Source organism: Leptidea sinapis, chromosome 22 (genome assembly GCF_905404315.1).
Source record: "Leptidea sinapis chromosome 22, ilLepSina1.1, whole genome shotgun sequence".
In the NCBI taxonomy this organism is placed as follows: domain Eukaryota; kingdom Metazoa; phylum Arthropoda; class Insecta; order Lepidoptera; family Pieridae; genus Leptidea; species Leptidea sinapis.
In genome coordinates, this window is record NC_066286.1 from 9,357,736 (window position 1) to 9,378,748 (window position 21,013).

Genomic DNA, 21,013 nt, shown 5'->3' on the forward strand with positions numbered 1-21,013 from the left:
TTCTAAAATTAATTTAAAGTTAATTTTTGAAACGTTCAAACAAACAAATTATATATTTAGGAAACAAAACTTTAATCACCCTTACGTTGTCGCATAAGACGGCACGAAGATTTATGGAAAATTTATTTATTAGGGTGAATTATGTATTCTATTTTTGAATACTTTTATATGATTACGGTTAAGTAGTTCTTACCGTGTGTTTATTTAATGTCGTCATTTTAGCGACTCGCTGCATGAAAATTTCGTGTCACGTTATTTGTCCGTGTATAACTGATTTTGATCATATTTTGCACTCTGTGCAATTTGATCAAATTCGAGGGAGGCGAAATGTTCATATGTTAAAGCATCAGGTGAATGGATCAACTCTTCACTGAGACAGAAGCCTTTTGAAGAAGTAAGCGTATTTATGAATTCATTTTTTTTTCAAACTATATTTATCCCACCAATAATTTTCAAAGTCCCTTCAGCATCTGTCGTTATTTAAAAAAAAGTCTATTTGAGCATCAGAATCCAATCTTACAGTTAATATTCGCGAGAGCAAAAGGGTTGTCATATATCGTAGACATTGCAAATGTCAAGTAGATATACTCTATATAAGATAGACTCTGTGAGGACATGATAGCGTTACGAGGCACGTTCCACAACTTCTTACAACACACATAATATAAGCACAGATTGTGAGGAAATAAGTAATATTTGGGAGACGGTAAGCGAGTCGTTGTGGAGAATTCCTACGATGTTCTCGAAAGGGGCACCGTGTGACGTAACAGATGGAGAAATGGTACATCTCGGTAAATGGGTATTCGGAAGCTACATTCAACGTTATATATCACATCGCAAAATGGAGTTTTACGAATAAGTTGGATGGAATAGAGAATAATCGTATAACTAAATGAAATCTTTTATGCGTCCTTCTACAAATCTTTTTTTAGAAGCTGTTTTATGTTTATTGGAATTATAATTGTTTAGAAGCATTAAGAGAAAATTGAAAAAAAAAAAAAACTGTTGCTTCTGAATATATTCTTGACAATGTTCTGTTCATAAGCACATTGAGGAATTTGCTAGAAACTGTGGCAATCGTAATGTTAACACGAGGAACAAACATAAACTTATTATGCCTACTACTCGGCAAAGTCGAGTTAGTAAGTGTTTTGTGGGGCGATGTATATGCTTTTACAACAAGATCTCAGATAATGTTCAAAACAAAAATATTAATATAACATAAATGACTTTCTTAATGATTCCACAGATTGGGAATGGAGCGACCACCCTCAGGCTATTAAACAATAAGTTTAATTGTACAATATTACTTTGAAACCATATATTTTGACGAAAAAAAGCCCCCTGAGTATATTGTGGCCATTCTTCTCAGGTCTGAGGCAGTTTCTTTGGAATAGGTGATAGTTATTTACTTTCAAGTGATGTCACATCCTATCCATATATATAAAAATGAATTGCTGTTCGTAAGTCTCGCTAAAACTCCAGAATGGCTGGACCGATTTGGCTAATTTTGGTCTTGAATTATTTGTGGAAGTCCAGAGAAGGTTTAAAAGGTGAATAAATATGAAAATTCTCGTAATTAAATAAAAATAACAATTTTGTTTTTCCTTTCGTGTGTCCCGCGTAGTTCAGAAACCAAATTGAAAGAATAGTTTAAAATGAATAACTAATTAGAATCTTTGTATCTTTCTAACTTTCTCAGGAGGTAACAAACTTAATTTTAGCTATACTTGGTAGATTAACTACAGTTGTTAACTATGATGGCAATACAACGTTTGCTGGGTCAGCTAGTTTTGAATAAAAAATATTTGAATTTAAATTTAAAAATTTAAATATGCTTCAGAAACTATGGCAAACAGCAATCTTAAGATTACATATAATGAGAAAATACGTTATGATATTTTAATGCTTTTGTACTCAATTTCTAAGCGGTGCCATTCACAGCTTGAACCCAAATAACTATAAATAATAGGTGATTACCTTTTGTTTAACGTTTTAAAGATAAGATTAAGTACCTCACAGCTGGCTAATGCTATTGTGTAAACAATTTAAGCATAATTTATATCTAAAAGTTTTCAGACTTACAGGTAAGGCAGGGTAACGGATAAATTGAGCAGCTTTTAGTTGGCCAAACGATACAAGCTTCAAAAACTCTTAAATATTAAGTTTTAACATAATATTTCTAATATTTTTATTTTATTTATTACAACAATATACAATCAGTGTTGGGGTCTCCTTTTAAGCAAAGAGTTGCCTGTAGTAGGAGAAAAACATAGTAATAAGATGTAATAATAAACAAGTTAATTAAAACTAAGGGAAAGAAATCTACTAACAATAATAACATACTAAAAATTGATTTATTTGTAATCTAAACGTAATGTGCTGTGTGTGTATGTGTGTATGTGAACGAGTGTGTGATTGTATGTATTGGTGAGTGTGTGTGTTTGTTTGAAAGAAAACTTAAAGATTTAGTACCTAACTATAAATAGGTTTTCTGTGTCTATTAATATTTCATTATAAAATGTAGTGACAAAAACAATTTTAATTAATTATTAAGGGAATCAATTTTTATTTTAGTTTTATCGAAAGTACTATACTATTCTGAATGAAGATTAGTAGGGCAATAGAAAACCTTATGATTATAAGTAGTGGATGGCGATGTGTAATAAAGAGATATAACAAATAAAACTTTTGTGCCTTTTTTAATGGTACTACAATCAAGCTTGAGGTACAATCATAAGTGGTCACCACTGCCCAGGTGGGAGTCTCCTCTGCACAGGATGCCGGCTAGATTATGGGTACCACAACGGCGCCTATTTCTGCCGTGAAGCAGTTGTGTTAGCATTACTGTGTTTCGGTCTGAAGGGCGTCGTAGCTAGTGAAATTACTGAGCAAATGAGACCTAACATCTTATGTCTCAAGGTGGCGAGCGCAGTTGTAGTGCTGCTCAGAATATTTGGGGTTTTCCAAGAATCCTGAGCGGCACTGCATTGTAATGGGCAGGGCGTATCCAGTACCATCTTCTGTACGTCCTGCTCGGCTCGTCCCGTATTTTCATAAAAAACAAATGTATTTTAGAAGTTACCTTTAGTCAAGTTTAAGTCTATGTTTAACTAGTGGGTACTGTTTTTTCTCCTAATAAAGAAAATAAGCACACTAACAGACAAAATGAAAACCTTTTCCCTTTTCGAAGTCGGTTAAAAACAGAGTAACATTGTAGACACGCCGTCAATGTTTGTGTTGGATAACAAAACACCCCCAGCATTTGTCATGTTGCAAGGCTATTCACCTTGCGAATAATGTCCCCCACGCAGAATAACCACCCTCGCCCTACGTTGATGAACCCTCGTCGTTGCCATGGTTACGAGGCCCCTTCAAGCGCATACACCTACCGAAACCAAATTAATGTTTAGATTTTGCGCACCTACTCAAGGAATTGTGCAATATGTGGAAAACTTTTTTGAAAACAGTACGCGACTGTCGTTGTAATAAGAAAAGCTATTTTATACGTCTAGACTAGAGTCTCTTCCTGTTAGACAACTGATGAAAACAGGCTGCTGATAATTATTGCCAGCTGATGATAATTAATACGGCTTGGAAAACCCAAAATTCTGAGCGGCACTACAATTGCGCTCGTCACCTTGAGACATAAGATGTCAAGTCTCATTTGCCCAGTAATTTCACTAGCTACGGCGACCTTCAGACCGAAACACAGTAATGTTTACACATCACTGCTTCACGGCAGAAATAGGCACCGTTGTGGTACCCATAATCTAGCCGGCTTCCTGTGCAAAGGTGCCTCCCGCTGGTAATATATATATATAGAACGTCACTGACCCCTCTTTTAGTCCATTGCCGCTATGTATTATTTTGCTGGAGTGATTGTAGATAGCCAAAGCCACCGTCATACGTCAATGGCGACGTAACACGGGCGTCTGTCGGAGCGCAATAGATCACTGGTCCGACAACATCTAGACGCATCGAGATGCAGCTCGATAGTGGATTGGCAACTTGTACAATTAGGGCTGAACCGCGCATACTTATTTATTTACTACAAATATTACAAAACTGTGGCTTATTAAAGTGAAACTTTTATTACATCGTCTCAAACTTTTTCGTCTGTGTGTTGCATGTCACGTGACGGTCGGGCGGCGCCTATAGTTCGCAGCAGCTGACCGTGTAGTGTATAGACTATTTCACTCATTTGTGCTCCACGCTATTTTTTTTGTTTTTGTCAGTGTTCAATGCAAATGTTGTTTGTCAGTTAATGTAATGCTTTTCAATCAATATTTTTAACCAGGATTTAAGACACAGAGTTCAATAAAAATATTAGGTGGAGACTTAGTCTACTTTTATTATTTCCCATTATCATTCCAATTTTTCAAGTATAAAATTAAGATTGATAAAGCGATTTTTATACCCTTAATGAATATTAATAATTAAATTTATTATTAATTAAATTATTAAATTTAATAAAATATTCATTCGTCATTTACAGATTTATTCTGTGTACAGTTATAACTAATTAATTATTGATACCATTTTTTCAAACAAACGCGCGCCAAAGCTTAGGTAACAACAGAGACTACACAAAACAAGTTATCATTTGACATTTTATTATTACTTATCAGATAAGCATAGATTATAGACAATAGCAGATGAGCCTTTATCTATTTTATTATAATAAAGACAGTTGAGGGTTTTTTTAATAGATTCTTTCAGCTTTCTTGTCTTTTGTGATGCGCAATAAATATTAATGTTAGTGGCAGCCCTATCGCAAATGGAATTTGGCGAGGGGCGCAACGATATACAGCATGATATAACTTCCCCCGTGACGTGGCTACTACGACAGGACTTGCATACATAATAACTGACTGTACCACCCCTATGTATACAGGCTGTAATATAATTGTACATAAGTGGGCACAGCTATGTTTGTATATAAGATATTTACTGGTTGATGCCCTCCGCCGTAAGGATTATTAGAAAATATTCTTTGAAATAGCTCGTTCTCTATAAACAGAAGTCAAAGGCAAAGTCAAAGTTTTGATTGGTATAGTTTCAGGTAATCGAAGAATTTCCACATTTATATTATGGAAAAGGAAGACAAACGAGCAAGGTCACCCTCTTGCAACTCCAGAGCCGCTGCCGACTTATTAGAACTGTGTACACGCTTTTCTCGTATCGTCGTGGAAACACCGCACAAGGAAGCTCATACAACAGTTTGGTTGTACATGGAAGATGTTTCACGTCCGTCGCTCAGAACGATACTAAATCACTACTTACTTGCTGGTAATCTATAAGTCAACATGATTAACGTGGCTAAGACAGTTTATCTATCTCCCTTCTTTTTAAGATTTCTATTGTCTAATTCCACTTGAAGAAAGTTTTATATTTTTTGACGGTATGAAGAGATTACCTACGCATTTCTATATGTCGACTGATATACTGATACTTAAAGAAGTCCATTCAATAGTGGATCAAAGGTCTTTGAGAAATACAGTTAGTACATCGAAAGTTTAGTTGGCAATATTTATAGTAGTAATCAATAATGTATAATCTAGAATCTACTAGATACATTCACAAAAAAGTAGAAAACAATTTTTTACGAACGAAACAAATAACTTTAACGAATACCAATTCAGCGGACTGGGCCTCGACCGCATGCTATGTTCGTTATTTTAAATTCTGACAGCTGTCAGTTGTCACTTTCGTAGCGGGGCTGACAACCGTGAAAATAGAATATTCAAACAAAAATGGTTGTACGTGTGAAAAGTAAAACGTTGAAAATATTTTTCCACGAAAACTAAAATTACAACAACTACGTTATACGTAGTACAGTTTTTTAAGTGTTGTACTGAAAAATAACATACTAATTACATAATTTTCAACTTTAGGAATCCCGCCGCAGGTGCGGGTAGCGGGAATTTTATAACATGCGACGAAGAAGTAGCGATTTTTGAATAAAATTTAAAAAAAAGTTAATGTCTTGGGATATTTTTTTCATCGTGTTTTACCCTTTTTACCATTTTTTTATTGATTAAGACATATACTATGTCGTCCACAGGCGAAAAACAATTCACTGACATTAAAATATACGCTCTTACCAGAAACATCGACCAGCGAGATTTAAGAATTACTCTTACAATATTAAGAATAGAAGAATATATTTAACTACTAATGTAACAAGTTCTCTATATGTTATAACAATATTAAGATATAAAATTAATTGTTCCTATAAGAAATCAAGAAAGTACACAGATAATTCATACGTTACTATATATATCTGTGGCTATCGCTGTACAACATGTCTTTGAGAAAAAGGTCAAATAAGTAGTGGACGACATTGGTCATGAGTTTTCTAAGTCCACTACCTCAGGGGAGAACAGGAGACATCGTGGCTTCGCAACAAAGTTACCGCATTTCTAAATTTCCGCGCATTCCCACGAGTACGCTGTACAACTTCAAAAGATATATATTTTTAACTTTTCCGCTTGATACCTTATATAGGAACTGTATTATGAACGTATATTTTTATTTATGTTTTTAAAGGTTTTGGTTGGCGGTGCTTTTATTGGCTTCAACAAGCAATTTTTATTATTATTTCTACACACTCATGTGGGGAGAGAAAAACTTCATTAAGAGCTTCTTATTTAAGATTATCTTATTTCATTTGAGTACCAAGCTGTGTTTTAGGAATCCTCGAAACACTTTCGTTACAAATGAGCTGGTCCGCTGCCCAAGCGGTGTTGCAAAAGGTATTTTCGAATTGACTCATTGGCTGGTAGAATAAAGCCTTTATTGAAGCACAACCCAATTCTCTTTTTGCCGGGTCAAGAGAGAACTCATCTGGGCTAATCGCTTTTGTCTCGTGATTCTGATGGTTTGGAGGTCGTGCTCAATTTCGTCGAAAGAGATTCCGATCACGTTCTTCCGTTCGAACGACATGTTTTGCCCAACACATCCTCTCAAGCTGAACGAAACCGGTCATATAACACATGTGGTATAATCCATCCACCAAACATCCACTCCCACTCAACACCTTAGGGAGGAGAGGATAGCTGAACAACAGCGCTGCATGGAAAGAGGAATCCATGATGATATGTCAGATGAAGCTGGGCCTTCTCCTGATGCCTATTGTTTCATCGCACAGCCTAATTTCGCATTTTATTTTTGTACTGTATGGCAATAAAAAATTTATTTCATCGTGTTTTCCATCTACAGCCTTCTTATCTTATAAATTAAATACCACAGATATTAGATGAGAATAAGATTATGGATTGCAGATTATATTACACAGATAGGTACGTGTAATAGATACCTTTCTATGAACAAGTACGAAAATACCTACATAAATTCGTATACCGAAACGTATCTCTGGGTACTCATTAATTGCGATCTCGATGGAGCAAATTACATGACCCAAAAGGTTTATCGAAGAACACTAAATCAAGATATATTTTGCGGGAAAATAGTCCCTCAAAACTAGAGATACGAATCAGAATTGTTTGCGATTGGCCTGTGCCAATTGAAACTACGAAATTTCGGGTCGAATTCTAGCCATCCAGAAGGCGTTGTGTGGAAACGCCATTATTTGAAATTAGCAAATAAGTATTGAAATATATATGTATATCAAATACAAAATCCTGATTCACACTATTACAAAATGAAATTTCCAAAAATTCGTTCACTTTGGTCATACAGGGATTCTGTATGCAAAATTTCAAGTTTGTAACCTCAATTGTTTGGGGTCTGCGTTGATGAAACAGTCAGAATAAATATATTATCTTTTACAATGATGCTCCGCAAAAGGGCCGCTTCGAGGAGCTTCATATGAGTTGAAATATTATTTACTCAAGTTCCCACAACGTAATGGCTTATAATATTTTATTTTTACGACGACCACTTTCCTACAGTACATTTCCGTTCCCTGTATTTCGTAGTGGAAGCGCTACATACAATATTCTGCTTATTTTGGCAAACTTTTTTTCGTTGACATGAAAAAGCTTTCAGACAACTGCCCACGCCTGATACAAATGACTGACAGCTCATTGTTTTTATGACAAATGCCAAGGAATGACCTATCCTATACACACCTACTTGTATTTATGTTGTTTCGGCCTGAAATGTCAAACGGTTATTTATTTGTAAAATAATGTATTACTTGTTTTTCACGCATATTGTCCCTCTCCCCTCTAGATGGCCTGCAATGGTCATACGACAACACACCAAGGAACTACATAATAAATACTGGACGGAAGTGAGCAAATAGACTCCAAGCTCTCTCGGTCTCTGGTCAAACTCTCACGCCTAAGGTTACGTAAAATAACCCATGTAATAACAGGTCATGGCGCTTTAAACAAGCATCTGTTTAATATAGGTGTCACCGATAGTGCACTGTGCAGAGCCTGCATGTAGGCAGAAGAAATGGCCGCACTCATCATTCTGGAGTGTAGGAGTGTGGCTACATATCGAGCCAAACACCTGGGGTCACCGAGGAGTCTCCCCGAAGTCATGGGTGACATCAGAGGTATTATAAACTACCTTGAGGAGTTGGGATGGCAGGATTAGCCGCCCACTCCACCACGCGAAATAGGCACGCTGTAGTTGTCGTCTTGCGGATAGTAGCTCGTGATTAGGTATTTTCACGCAGTTATTGTTCCTAAGGTTTATAAGTTGTAGTTATTGTGCACACACACTCACTGTTCCGGATGCTTCACCTTTTCTAAAACGTCCCCAATTCGGTCGATGATTATTCTACGAGGTCTCCCGCGACGGACTTGCCCACACTTGCCTTATATATTTGATAAGTAATTTTTTCTTCACTCTTTCGCTCCACGTGTCCAAACCATTTCAGCATTTCTTTCTCAGTCCTCAACATCTTCTTCATCTAAGTTACTTCACAGAGATCAAATTTCTCCTTCCCACAAGCACACAGCCGGTCTGAGGTTCGAGTCTCCTTAGGAGACGCCCCGCGACTGTTGTTGCGTAGTCTTTGCGGCCTCCACGGCCCACGTCCTACTTCGCTGTGAAGGCCAGAGCTGCTAACAGCACAGAGGAGGTTTTAGTCGGTATGGGGCGTCACTCGAGTCCGACATATTACGCCCGATTAAACAGAGATCAAAATTCGTCTGCAGTTATCTTTTATCTCTGGAAACACGGTGCCTTTATACTTTATTTCCGAGGCCTAATATGCGTTTTTTTTAAATGATATAACCTGAAGTCAAAGCCAAGCAGTCTGCGTATCTCAGAATAGCAAATGTTTTGGAAACAAACATAGCTTGTTTATGACGTCACGTGTGATCCTAAATTACAACAATTTACCTAACTCTTTGCACCCAGCCAGATCATATAAAAGCTCATTTTTTTTGTTTATTTCTATACACCGTCTCTATTTCTATCTGCGTCTTTATCTCGCGGTTGTTTACTTTAGATTCTTAATTAATCTGGTAGTGAAAATCTTGTCAAAATCAATGCAGTCGTTTCGAAGATAAGCCGGAACAAAGGCTTATTGTGTTCATCGCCACCCGTGCTCTCTTCACCCGCGGCATCACAGGAGCATTGCCGATTCGATGCTCTCACGGCGAAGGACGATCGTGAAAAAGCCTACATACATCGGCGAAGAAATTCAAAGGTCCTGTGTGAAGTTCAGAAACTTGTTCTCAAGAGGGCTCGAAACTGGGATGGTTTTTATAATAGGCGTATGATTTACAATTCAGGTCGAACTGCGAAAAATAGTGTATTAAAACACAGCTAGTTATGGTTTAATTATTTTCTAAGATACACCCTATGACCTATGTCAAGCGACCCTGATTCTCGTCCAATTATGGATGTCGACGCCAGATTTCCTAGCACCGACCGTATGACTTTAGCATAAGGCGTTTTATTTTCCTATAATATAGGCCATACATCAAATAACTTAAATATTATTTAAACATCTACTATTTCTACATTTGTTATTTTTAAAGTGACATCCCTCACTTCTGGGATTTATTATATTCTCGGACGGAACCCGAGAGGTCTCGGGTTCGAGCGCCGCATCGTTCATAAATTTTCGTTACAAATTTCAAATACAACATTCATTCGATGCTTTTCTACTACTTGGACACGACACCTGCACGAAACAAGAAACTTTTGTAATCCTGTTATGACAGGTGAAATAATATATACGAGTACATCTTTGAGAAGATATCCAAATTTTAAAAGGCATAAATGGCATTTATTTTCTTAAAATTAATTCCTTTACAATTATTTTTGATGTCATTTTTAATGTAGATATTAATACCACTTCGGAAACAAATGGCGCTCTGAGAGAGAAGAAGCAGCGCAAGAAACTCTCCCAGCATTCTTTTTTTGCGCTCTTTTTAATAAAATATACAATATTGTACTGTCATTGCTATTGCTATAAAATAATCATAATCTAGTCCCAGGCTGTCGGATCACTTAGATAATTTTGTTCACCGCGAACAAAGGTTAACACAATAAAAAAAGCAAAAAGGTTAAATTTAAATATAAGATTTGATTTATTAATCCAAAGTAACCTTAATTAAAGTAGCCATAACATTACTTTCAACAGTGGACGCCCAATATTTACAAAAAAGATAGCGCGCCCTGCAAAAGTCGCCTCCATTTATAATTAATCCTCCCCTTTAGAATTTTAATGAAAACTTTCGCCCCTCAAATAAATTGACGTATATTTTTAACTAGAGTCCAACATCCCTTCACAAAATGCAAAAGATATTGAAGAACTCTGCCTAATCTTCTTCAGGGCTGCCACCCTTCGAATATTTCAAATTGAAAATGTGAGATTTATTTTTGAAACGCTTCGAATAAACATATTTTGCGTCATTGTTAATACTTGAACATACTTTATTTTCAATAATAGTATATATATTTGAAAGTTTAACTTTGTATGCGTTTTTGAGACGGAAATAGTTCATATTATTTAACAAAACAAATCTTAGTTTAACAATTTTGTGATGTACATTTCTTAATTTTCACTTGATTCAAAAGCGAAGATTTTGACAGAGATCTTGAAGACTTCCTACGAATTATTGTATCTATGGAAAATAAATAGTACCTACAAAGGACTGCAGGAAAACTATCTCTCAAAAAATAGGATTTACAAAACCAAAACTACTCATATAAAATACGAAATTAGTTTTATTCATGGAGGTTTTATTTGAAATCGCGTGTATATGTAAAATATAATATCGAGTGATAGCCTAAACAATCAATTAAAAATCATTTGGACAAGTAATTTACACTTCTCACAATTAAAGAATTAATAGAGTGAGCTAAACATTGTACATACTTGTTATTCTTTTGGTGAATTTTTTTCCGTACATTTTCAAAATATTGCCAGCCCTAACAGCATTATATGAAAGTTGTCCAATAAGTGTCGTGATGCAAATCACCCTTGACTCGGGATAAATAATGCAAGAATGTCACAAACTTCGATTGTACATCGCTGTTACAGGATATTAAATATTACTTTAGGTTTTCCGTACATTTTGAAATATATTACGGTACGAAAGAAAAGTTCTTCTAAATTCCTTTTTGTTAAATTGCATACCAGTGGGAGGCTCCTTTGCACAGGAAGCCGGCTCTAGCCTAATCTATTATGGGTACCACAACGGCGCCCTTTTTCTGCTGTAAGGCAGTAATGTGTAAGCATTACTGTGTTTCAGTCTGAAGGGCGCCGTAGCTAGTGAAATTACTGGGCAAATGAGACTTAACAACTTATGTCTCAAGGTGACGAGCGCAACAATTGTATGCCGCTCAGAATTTTTGGGTTTTTCAAGAATCCTGAGCGGCACTGCATTGTAATGGGGAGCGCCAACAATTACTATCAGCTGAACGTCCTGCTCGTCTCGGCCCTTATTTTCATTAAACAAAAATATCTGATGCACCAAAACATGCAAGGATTGTCAGGCAAAGAACTTGAACTCGAGTTATTTATGCATCATGAAGATTAAAGATTATGTTTAACAGAGCACGGGCTGAAAAAATATGAGCTCATCTTTAACTTCAATGGTCATCAGTTGGCAAGTGCGTTTAACAGAGAAAAGGCTACACGTGGCGGTTCTTCTATACTTGTTTATTATTTAAATTTAAAGAACGTGAAGATATTGTGGGCCTCTCTGTTGAACGTACCATTAAGAGTGTATTTGAGGAGTTTCTTGCGCCTGTTCTTCTCAGATCTGAGGTATACTTTTTCTCTTGGATGGTTAGTTGGTGGTTGACTTTCAATAAGTGATATCATAAGGTATCTTCTGGAACCTTGGCAAGCAAATAGTGTTTTATAGTACTAGGGCAACAGGATTTGTTAGATACTAATTATACCTCAAACCACAGACCTTCCTAATTAGCAGATAGGGACCGAATAGTACGATCAAAGTGTTTATCGGAGCAAATACGAACTAATTGGATAATAAACATTTTGTGTTTTAGACGACATTGTGTTGATTCGTTAGCAAATTGATCGAAACGTTTCGACCGCGGCGCTGACGAGGGAAGATTTAATGAATGGGCGGTGGTATACCCACTGTACAAGGCGATATCGGTTTTATAATATCTCAATAATGATATATTTGCTTCTTTGCACAGGCGCCTTTTTGCGCGGTGAAGCAGAAATGTGTAAGCATATATAATAATAAGGCGCTGTAGCTAGTTAAGTTACTGGGCAAATGAGACTTAACATCTCATGTCTCAAGGCAAGGCAATGGTAGTGCCGCTTAGAGTTTTTGGGTTTTTCAAGAATCCTGAGCGCCACTGTATTGTAATTGGCAGGGCGTCTTACATATGACGATTTCTTCTTCATCTGTGATCACCTGGTACCAAAACACTATAATGCTTCCTATCTCATTTTCTCCCACATTAACCTTATGAATTTATATGTCCGTCTCTTTTACTGTCGCTTTTTCGTTTAATTAATTTCAAAATCACAAGGATGCTAAAGAAATTTTCACTTCAAAAAAGAGTGTAGCAATGTCATTTCTGTAGACAATCAGCATTCTATAGAAGTGACAAATTATTACAGAACGTTGGACGAAAAGTGTATGCTTGTTTATACTGTGAAAACGAATTACTGTTTACCACTGCCTTTACTGCCATTAAGGTGTGATTTTTTTTATGGAATAGGAGGACAAATGAGCGTACAGGTCACCTGTTGTTAATTGATCACCGCCGCCCACAATCTCTTGCAACACCAGAGGAATCACAGGAGCGTTGCCGGCCTTTAAGGAAGGTGTACGCGCTTTTTTTGAAGGTACGCATGTATGATTTGAAAACAACACACAAGACAGTACATGAGAAAGAAAGAAAAAGCAACACATAGGTAGGCACGAGTCTATCTGTTGTATAAAAATCTTATCATGTCAATAAAAAATATTAAAGTATAATTCATCATTTTCCTTCGAGAGTAGCAGACTAAAATTATTCCCCGGGGTTTTGCACGATAAGTTCATCATTCCGCCACGCTATCGAATTACAGAATTATTTACTTACAACTATAATTACTTCAACTTACTTTATTCCAGCAACATGCGAATAAAAGCCTCCAGAGACGGAGCCTACACGCGATACTGTGTCCTATAAGTAATTCAGGTCATACGTGAACTTGTAAGTGAATAAATAATCGTTTCTAATAGATTCGCAGGTCGCTATTAGCACAGTGGGTAAGCGTAGTCAAACAATTCCGATCATACATCGAACTGTTTCGAAATTCATGAAATGGTTTCTATTCAAACAACTAAGTATGTATGTTACATCTCTCTTCCACCGTACATAATGTTTTACTACTGTGTAGGTGCCTACGTGATTAACAATAGTATGTGATAATCATTGACTAACAATAAAATATAAGTAGACTCCCAATGGACTATTAAAAGGCGCCTATACATTTACTTATACAGATAACATTAAAACATTTATTCAAATTAAAACCTTATTTCGTGGTAGCAATGTAAAAAGTCTGTTGTATACGCTCATAAGAAGCTCATTGATTATGGTCAGCGATGTATTTTGTTTTGTAATTATTTAGCAAAATTATTGAAACCACAATTTGGTTAATTTAAAGGGACTTGATATACCACACTCCACCCTTATTTAGTTTGAATATTTGTTCTATGGAAAGTTTTTTACTGAGCACTTTGTCATTGCGCGGCGCTGTATTCAAAGCGCGGTCGCATCACAACTGAACGATAACTCTAATAGACGCGTAGGCAGAGATTTGCTTCGGGTAATGTTTGAGCGTGATTGTGAGTCTAAGCGTCAATGCTGTAAATATAATTATTTACTGTTTAAGGCTTTCTGACTGTTATTTACGAGATATATTTTCATGATGTGGTGATTACGACCTTCAGATATATCAGCATTGTTACAAGCTCCATAATCGGGGCAAAGACGATGTAAATACTACGTAATAAGAGGCGGATCTGCCTAAGTAAGTTTGAAATTTAGTTTAAAAGGCATAAAAGACATTTATTTTCTCAAAATTGATTCCTTTAGAATTCTTTTTGATGTTATTTCTAATATACTAGATACTACTACCGCTTCGGAAACAAATGGCGCTCTGATAGAGAAGAAGCGGCGCAAGAAACTCTCGTAGTTAGTACGAAAAGTGCAGTAATTTGACTAAACAGTAATAACAGTGTGGCGATTGACAAAGAAGTATAATCCGGCTAAGTTTGAAAACGAACAGTTGCTTAAAACGTAGTGGATTTCGGCTATCTACGTATTTTACAAGATTATAGCCGTCATCTGTCAATCTATGAATGACTGCACGTTTCATACAATCGAGTGAATCGCATTTTTCATAGTAAGTTTCGCTAGGCTTCGGGCGTTGACTGTCGAAAGCCCACACCACGGGCGATACGACTATGTTTTGGTATTATAATTAAAACATTATACTTAATAATTCATTATTTTAAGAATAAATAATTAAATGAGTACCATAAATTACACACCAAATAAAAATGAGATTCAGTTATATGCAAAGATAAAAACATCTACATAAAGCTGAAGATATTTATAGTAATACTATAAAAGTAGTTTTATAGGACTATTTATTACTTACAATCCATACTATCCTAGTAGTAACCATCGAGAGCGATAGGAACTTACCTGAAAATAAAATAAAATAAAATTAATACAATATATTGTAATTTATAATAACAAGAAAATTGATACTGACTGCAACTAAGTGGGTTATAAGTTCTTACACAACATCTGAGATTCACTTGAGAAAAAATCTGTGTTATTACAAAAAAACATTTAAACATGGTTTAGACACATGTCTAACTATTAAGCGACGTCTAAAGATTGACGCTAGACAAAAGAAAGATACGGATTTGTAAAACATGTGTTCAACACGTGTTTAACTTTTTTATAATAACACCGTAAAAGTTTAAATTAACTGCTTTGTTCTTTGCTGCATTTGAACATTACTTAAACCTTAATAACTTAAACAAGTGGAAAACTGTTCCGGCAAGATTTGAGCATTCCAAAAATCGTTCAAAATTTCCCCTACGCGGAGTTTGATTACTTTCCTTTGACCTACCGATTGTTTAGTTCAGGCTTCGGTAATTACATACATAACAGAAAATCTTCAAAAAGTAACTCGGTGATAAAAGATCCCCGATTGCCATACTCTTGGATCAATTATATTTGTCTAGATAGACCGTGACAGCTGTGAAAACGTCGAAAACAATTGCGGTTGACAGTTAACCACTATTTTGAGCGATGCACGCACACTAACACAAAGTGACAAAAAAATCGCGAGTGTTAGATGTAGCTTGTCACGCACACATAAGTAATTAACCTGGTCTGTTTTTTGTAATTAGCATGGCTCATCTGTATCTAGACGTATAAATTATCAAATAAATGGCAATAATAAATCGAATAAAATGTTGTTAAATGTTCTCATTTTTATCAGGACGGTCGGAAAACCGTAATTGTGGTGGAGCTTGTTATAAGGACAATCCTTGATAGGCCCTCGACAAGAATATTTAAACAGGGGGAGGGCTGAGATTGTTAAAAACCGTGTGTATTGTTCGAAATTTAATTACGTTTTAGCTTTCATTGTATCAATACATTACGGATTATTAAAAGGCTGTTTTTGTTAATTTGAGAACCAAAAATTCGACACGAACTATATGCATTCTATAAAATACCTCTATCACTATTATTTCTACTTCAATATTAAATATTTTCAATATATTAAACACACAAAGAACAAATGCCCCATGCCTATGAAGAACACACGATCGGCGTGAATTTTTCTTCTTTTAAAGCCCAATTCCACTAAAATTATGAGATATTAATTGAATACTTTTCCATACAAGCGATTTTTTTACCGCGAAATGTCTTTGCTAAATTTATCTGGGATTCTAGACGCCCTTTCTCTCGAAAAAAAAAACCTACCTGATTTCGACACTGAGTAAGTAGGCATAGTAGTTAATATTTATCAAAATTTGCGTTGGTTATATGTTATATGTGTTAAATTACAATGTGATAGCATAAACTAAAACGTAATTATAAATAAAACACTTTTAAAGGATTAAAACGCGTGTAATTGTAACTGTGTTTTTACATTAGATGTTTGCGTAAAAGTTACATTTTTATTATTATTTTAGTTAAACCGACGTTTCCAGATCTCGTTTTCAGTTTACACGCGTTTCAATCCTATAATAGTGTTTTATTAAAATGTGTAACACTCGCGTTTCGAATTTTTTTAAGTATAATTCATTTGAATAATCAAGTTTAAGTTAGTTTTTATTAATATCGATATAATGTATCAACAAATTTACTTCCATGGATACAATATAAACGCCACAATTGATTACGAAGTCAAACAACATATTTACGAAATGGCCAATTCCTTCCGCATTTTCCTCCCAAATCGGATGCTTACAAAAACTCAACAACTTATTAACGTCACGGGAATAAAGCGCGTGCGAGCGAGACGAAATAACAGCCAATATCCGGTCGATCAGCTGTGCGCGGAAACAGCTGTTTTTTTTTTTATTATTTGGAGCGATTCGGCTGTAGACGTTAATGTGTTGCCAGATGTGTTTATTAACTAAGTAACCGTTAAGCTTACATTGTATGACTATAAATTAACTGATAACTAGGGACGTTAAGATAACTAACAGTCACAAATTCGGCCAGGTGCCATAATAAAACAATTATTAGTCGGAGCAATGTTCAGATATGGTTTTGCGATTAGATGTCCACGCATTAACGTTAAGTTAGGGACTCTTTAAAGGTTTTTGGAGGTCGCTTAGTGATAAAACAAGACTATTGACAAGATTTCTTTAGCAGATAATTGAGCTTCCCATCCGAGAAAATGTACAAAACAAATATGTTACCAAATTCAAAAGAATTGTTAAAAAAACGTTTGTGTGGTTACTACATATATTGTAACTAAATTAAGGGAAAAAAAGAGTTTCGTGCGCCTGTTCTTCTCAGGTCTGAGGCATAATTTTTCGAATGGGTAGTTTTTGACTTTCAATGTGTGATATCCCTTTTTGAATAAAAACATTTGATTTTGAATTATCTAAGTCCGCTACTAACAATAGCTTTCTTATTACGGCAACTATGAGATGCTTTTGTGCGTGGCATCTTGACACTCAATGGCATCTTTAAAATGTAACTTACGATTCGTGTTATTTTACATTGAAATTGATAAAATATAAAATACTGATGATGTATGTCCCAGTGTGTGTCTTAATTCTTGTCGTATTATTTTATAAAGTTTAACAGAACATGTGGCACGTCAGCGTCACACATTGTTCGAGACTGATTCGAGTACTGGAAGACGCCCTCTGGGGCGTAGTGTTTTATTTGCCTTACTTTGCGACAACGCCTGCGGTGTCTAGTTGGAGCGCAGCGGAAACCAATCCATAATCTAAGTTTAAAGTGTTCTTACTATAAGAATATTGACGCTTTTGTAGCGCATTCTGTAACGAACGTTATAATAATGGCCCCATATAATCCTGGAGACGAGCAACACATTTACCCATTAACTCCAATTCGTAATGCTGAAAGCATTAATCACATGACTCAGAAACTTCGTGCAATAAAAGTCACAGTAGTAATATTCGCACGGTCTACAACTCTTTAATTATATTCATAATTTGCATAACTCATGTTAATGCATTGTTAAGGCATTATTTTATTTTTAATGAATTTAAAAGGCTTATTACTCACTCTGCATTTTATATTTGTGAAGCTTTAGCTGGAAACTTATTTCATACTTAAAATTTTTACATGAGCGATAGAAAAAGCTTTAGTGTAAAATTATAATGAATTAACGGCCGCACCTAATATACTATCTACAGATAGAGATAATAAAATATAATGGATTTGGGTGAACCGTTAGACAGTTTTTTTTTTTAATTTATTACTGTAAAACTGTATTAAATACAGGCATTAATAGGATAAACTGCCGATAAATGCCGATTTTTATCTATGCTTTTGGCATTTCAATAGCTGATATTATATTCCAAATCTGTGATATCATTAACGTAGTCATTTATGTTATAGTAAGGTTTATGGTGTCAAAATTGTGCATTTGTACAACCTTATATATATCCGCACTTTAATTTGTTTCGGTTCCACAGTGTATTAAATAATTATAAATACTAGTTAAAAAAACTTAAAAAAAAAGGTTTTATAGAAAACTGAACTAAAAACTAGAAAAGATATTTAAAATGAATATCAATTCTTGCCTTATGAATTTTGAAAATTATATAAAACTAGCGGACCCGACAGACGTTGTTCTGTTATAAAAAAAAACAGTCTTGCGGATGGAATTTCTTTAAGACCGTCCTTAGTTGATCTCTACTCGGCGAAAGGAATATTTCTACCAAATTTCAAGTCTCTACGCCTTATGGTTCCAGAGATATCGTGATGAGTGACTATATACGTGGAAATCTCTTATATATATATGGATAACAAAAATCTTTGTTTGCAAATTGAAAAATGGAATAATTTTATCAAATTAATGTATTGTCATCCGTCGTCGATAAATCTACGAACTTTGAACGAAACGTGGCCGTTTAAAGTGGGTCAAAATCGAGCCGAAGTGAGTCGGTTACAAACAAACATACATACAGGTGAAGCTTATTAAAAGCATGTAAAAATAGACGGGCCGTAGAAGCAGCGGTGATATTTGAAACTTTTCTAATATTTCAGCTTTAAACCCTTAATGGTTTCCATGATCACGCGATCTTAACACGCGCTTATTATAATATTGGCTCATACAATGCGATCCAAGCACGACATGATAACTATCTGTAACAATACTCATTTTATAATAAAATTTGTTAATTATAATTAGCCCTACTCGAAGTATTTACGAGACTACCATCCCATGTTGAACGCTAAAACTTGTATCTTCAGTTATAAAACGAGGGAGTAGCATGACCACTATCGCGTGCTTGCTCACACTTACGAACATTCTGGGTGCAATGACTCACATTGTTCAAATTTATGACGTCATTCGGCCCGTCAGTAGGTTTGGTATTAATTAATGCGCTTTACTTCGTCATAAGACCACATACAGGAATGTTAGTGGTTTTTTTTTGTGAAAATACGGGACGAGACGAGCAGGACGTTCAGCTGATGATATAATTGATATAATTATGAGCGGCATTACAATTGCGCTCGTCACCTTGACACATAAGATGTTCAGTCTCATTTGCCCAGTAATTTCACTAGCTCCGGCGCCCTAAGGTGTTATAGGTATATATTTCCTATAATATGGATGTTTCAAAAGATAGCAAATAGTAATTACATAACGCAAATTTTGCTATTGAAATGCTTCATACAAAAAATATCTGGGTATCGCCACGAAACTAATATATCTTCAATTTTCTAGAGGTCGCGGGTTCGAGTCTCGCATCGTTCATAATTTTTAGTTAAAAATTTAATTTAATTAATCCCAGAAGAGGATTATCACATCAAAAAGCCACATCTCAAGTTAATTTCTTAATATGCAATTATTGGGGTTGAGTAGGTTGTTGGCAATTGCTAAGTAGATTCTCTAGATGGAGCCACAACCTGAGAGTTGAACAAGACATACCAAAATTTACGAACCAACCGTCACTAGAACTGTTGGCTCAGTGGAAGAGTGCTCGGACGGAACCCGGATCGCTCATAAATTTTGATTACTAATTTAATTAGCCCCAAAAATGAGGGATATCACTTTAGAATAAAAAATTGTTTAATATATCTTCAATTAATTTTGTTTAACTTTACCTTAAATAAACATATTTCACCAAATGAAAACCGTAGCACAAATTGCCAGATGCGAAACAGAATTTCGCAAGAGAACAATACAGGCAAAATTTAAAACTGACAACTCACACGGAGTCTCCCCATTTATCATACCTCCGAATTGAAAAGCCAGCCCGCTGTTGCTAACACGATATCATTAACTGTGTTTGAATTCAGTCGAATAACTAATCCCATTGTTAAGTAAGTTTCATCTTTGTTACAGAGCAACAGAGCTTATTTTCGCTTGTGCTTAACAGTTTGAGCTGTACAAAGTTTTGACATTAATAATTGTAACAAAGAGTATTAATGAATTGATTTGTATTTAACGTGGAAAGAGGTTTATTCAAAGTTGGTTCATGCATAAATACAGCGACGACGTGGAAAACTTTGTGATGTTCTTGGCTTTTGAAGTATTAATTAAGTGCGCTTTAAGATCGTTTGTACAATTGTTTTTTTTTAACTAATATTCGTATAGGGATACAAATAAAGATTCAATTTTGTTTAAAAAAAGAACAGTTTTGTGTGCACAAGTATAAGGGTAATAGCACACGCATGAAAAATGACGCTCAGTTTTTTTTGGTATTAAAGTATCTACCATCTATTATTATTAAATATAAGTGTGCTTTAGTTGTGCCTGATACGAGTGGTTGAAGGAGGTATTAAAGGTTTTATTTAATAAATGAGGTGTTATACTTAACAATGTTCCGAGTAAGAGATTGTCACAGTATAA

At 35.3% G+C, this 21,013-nt stretch overlaps 1 protein-coding gene across 8 annotated transcripts in view; it reads right to left on the minus strand.

The window, feature by feature from the left end:
* LOC126970799 (brain tumor protein) overlaps positions 1-21,013 on the minus strand; it is a 578,011-nt gene that overhangs the window by 12,519 nt on the left and 544,479 nt on the right. For 3 of the 8 annotated variants that reach the window (XM_050816916.1, XM_050816911.1, XM_050816915.1), the window contains one exon: positions 15,080-15,126. The exons of the other annotated variants lie outside the window; for them this stretch is intronic. The gene's annotated coding sequence lies outside the window, so the exon portion shown is untranslated. The remainder of the gene's footprint in view (positions 1-15,079; positions 15,127-21,013) is intronic. 8 annotated transcript variants of the gene reach the window in all.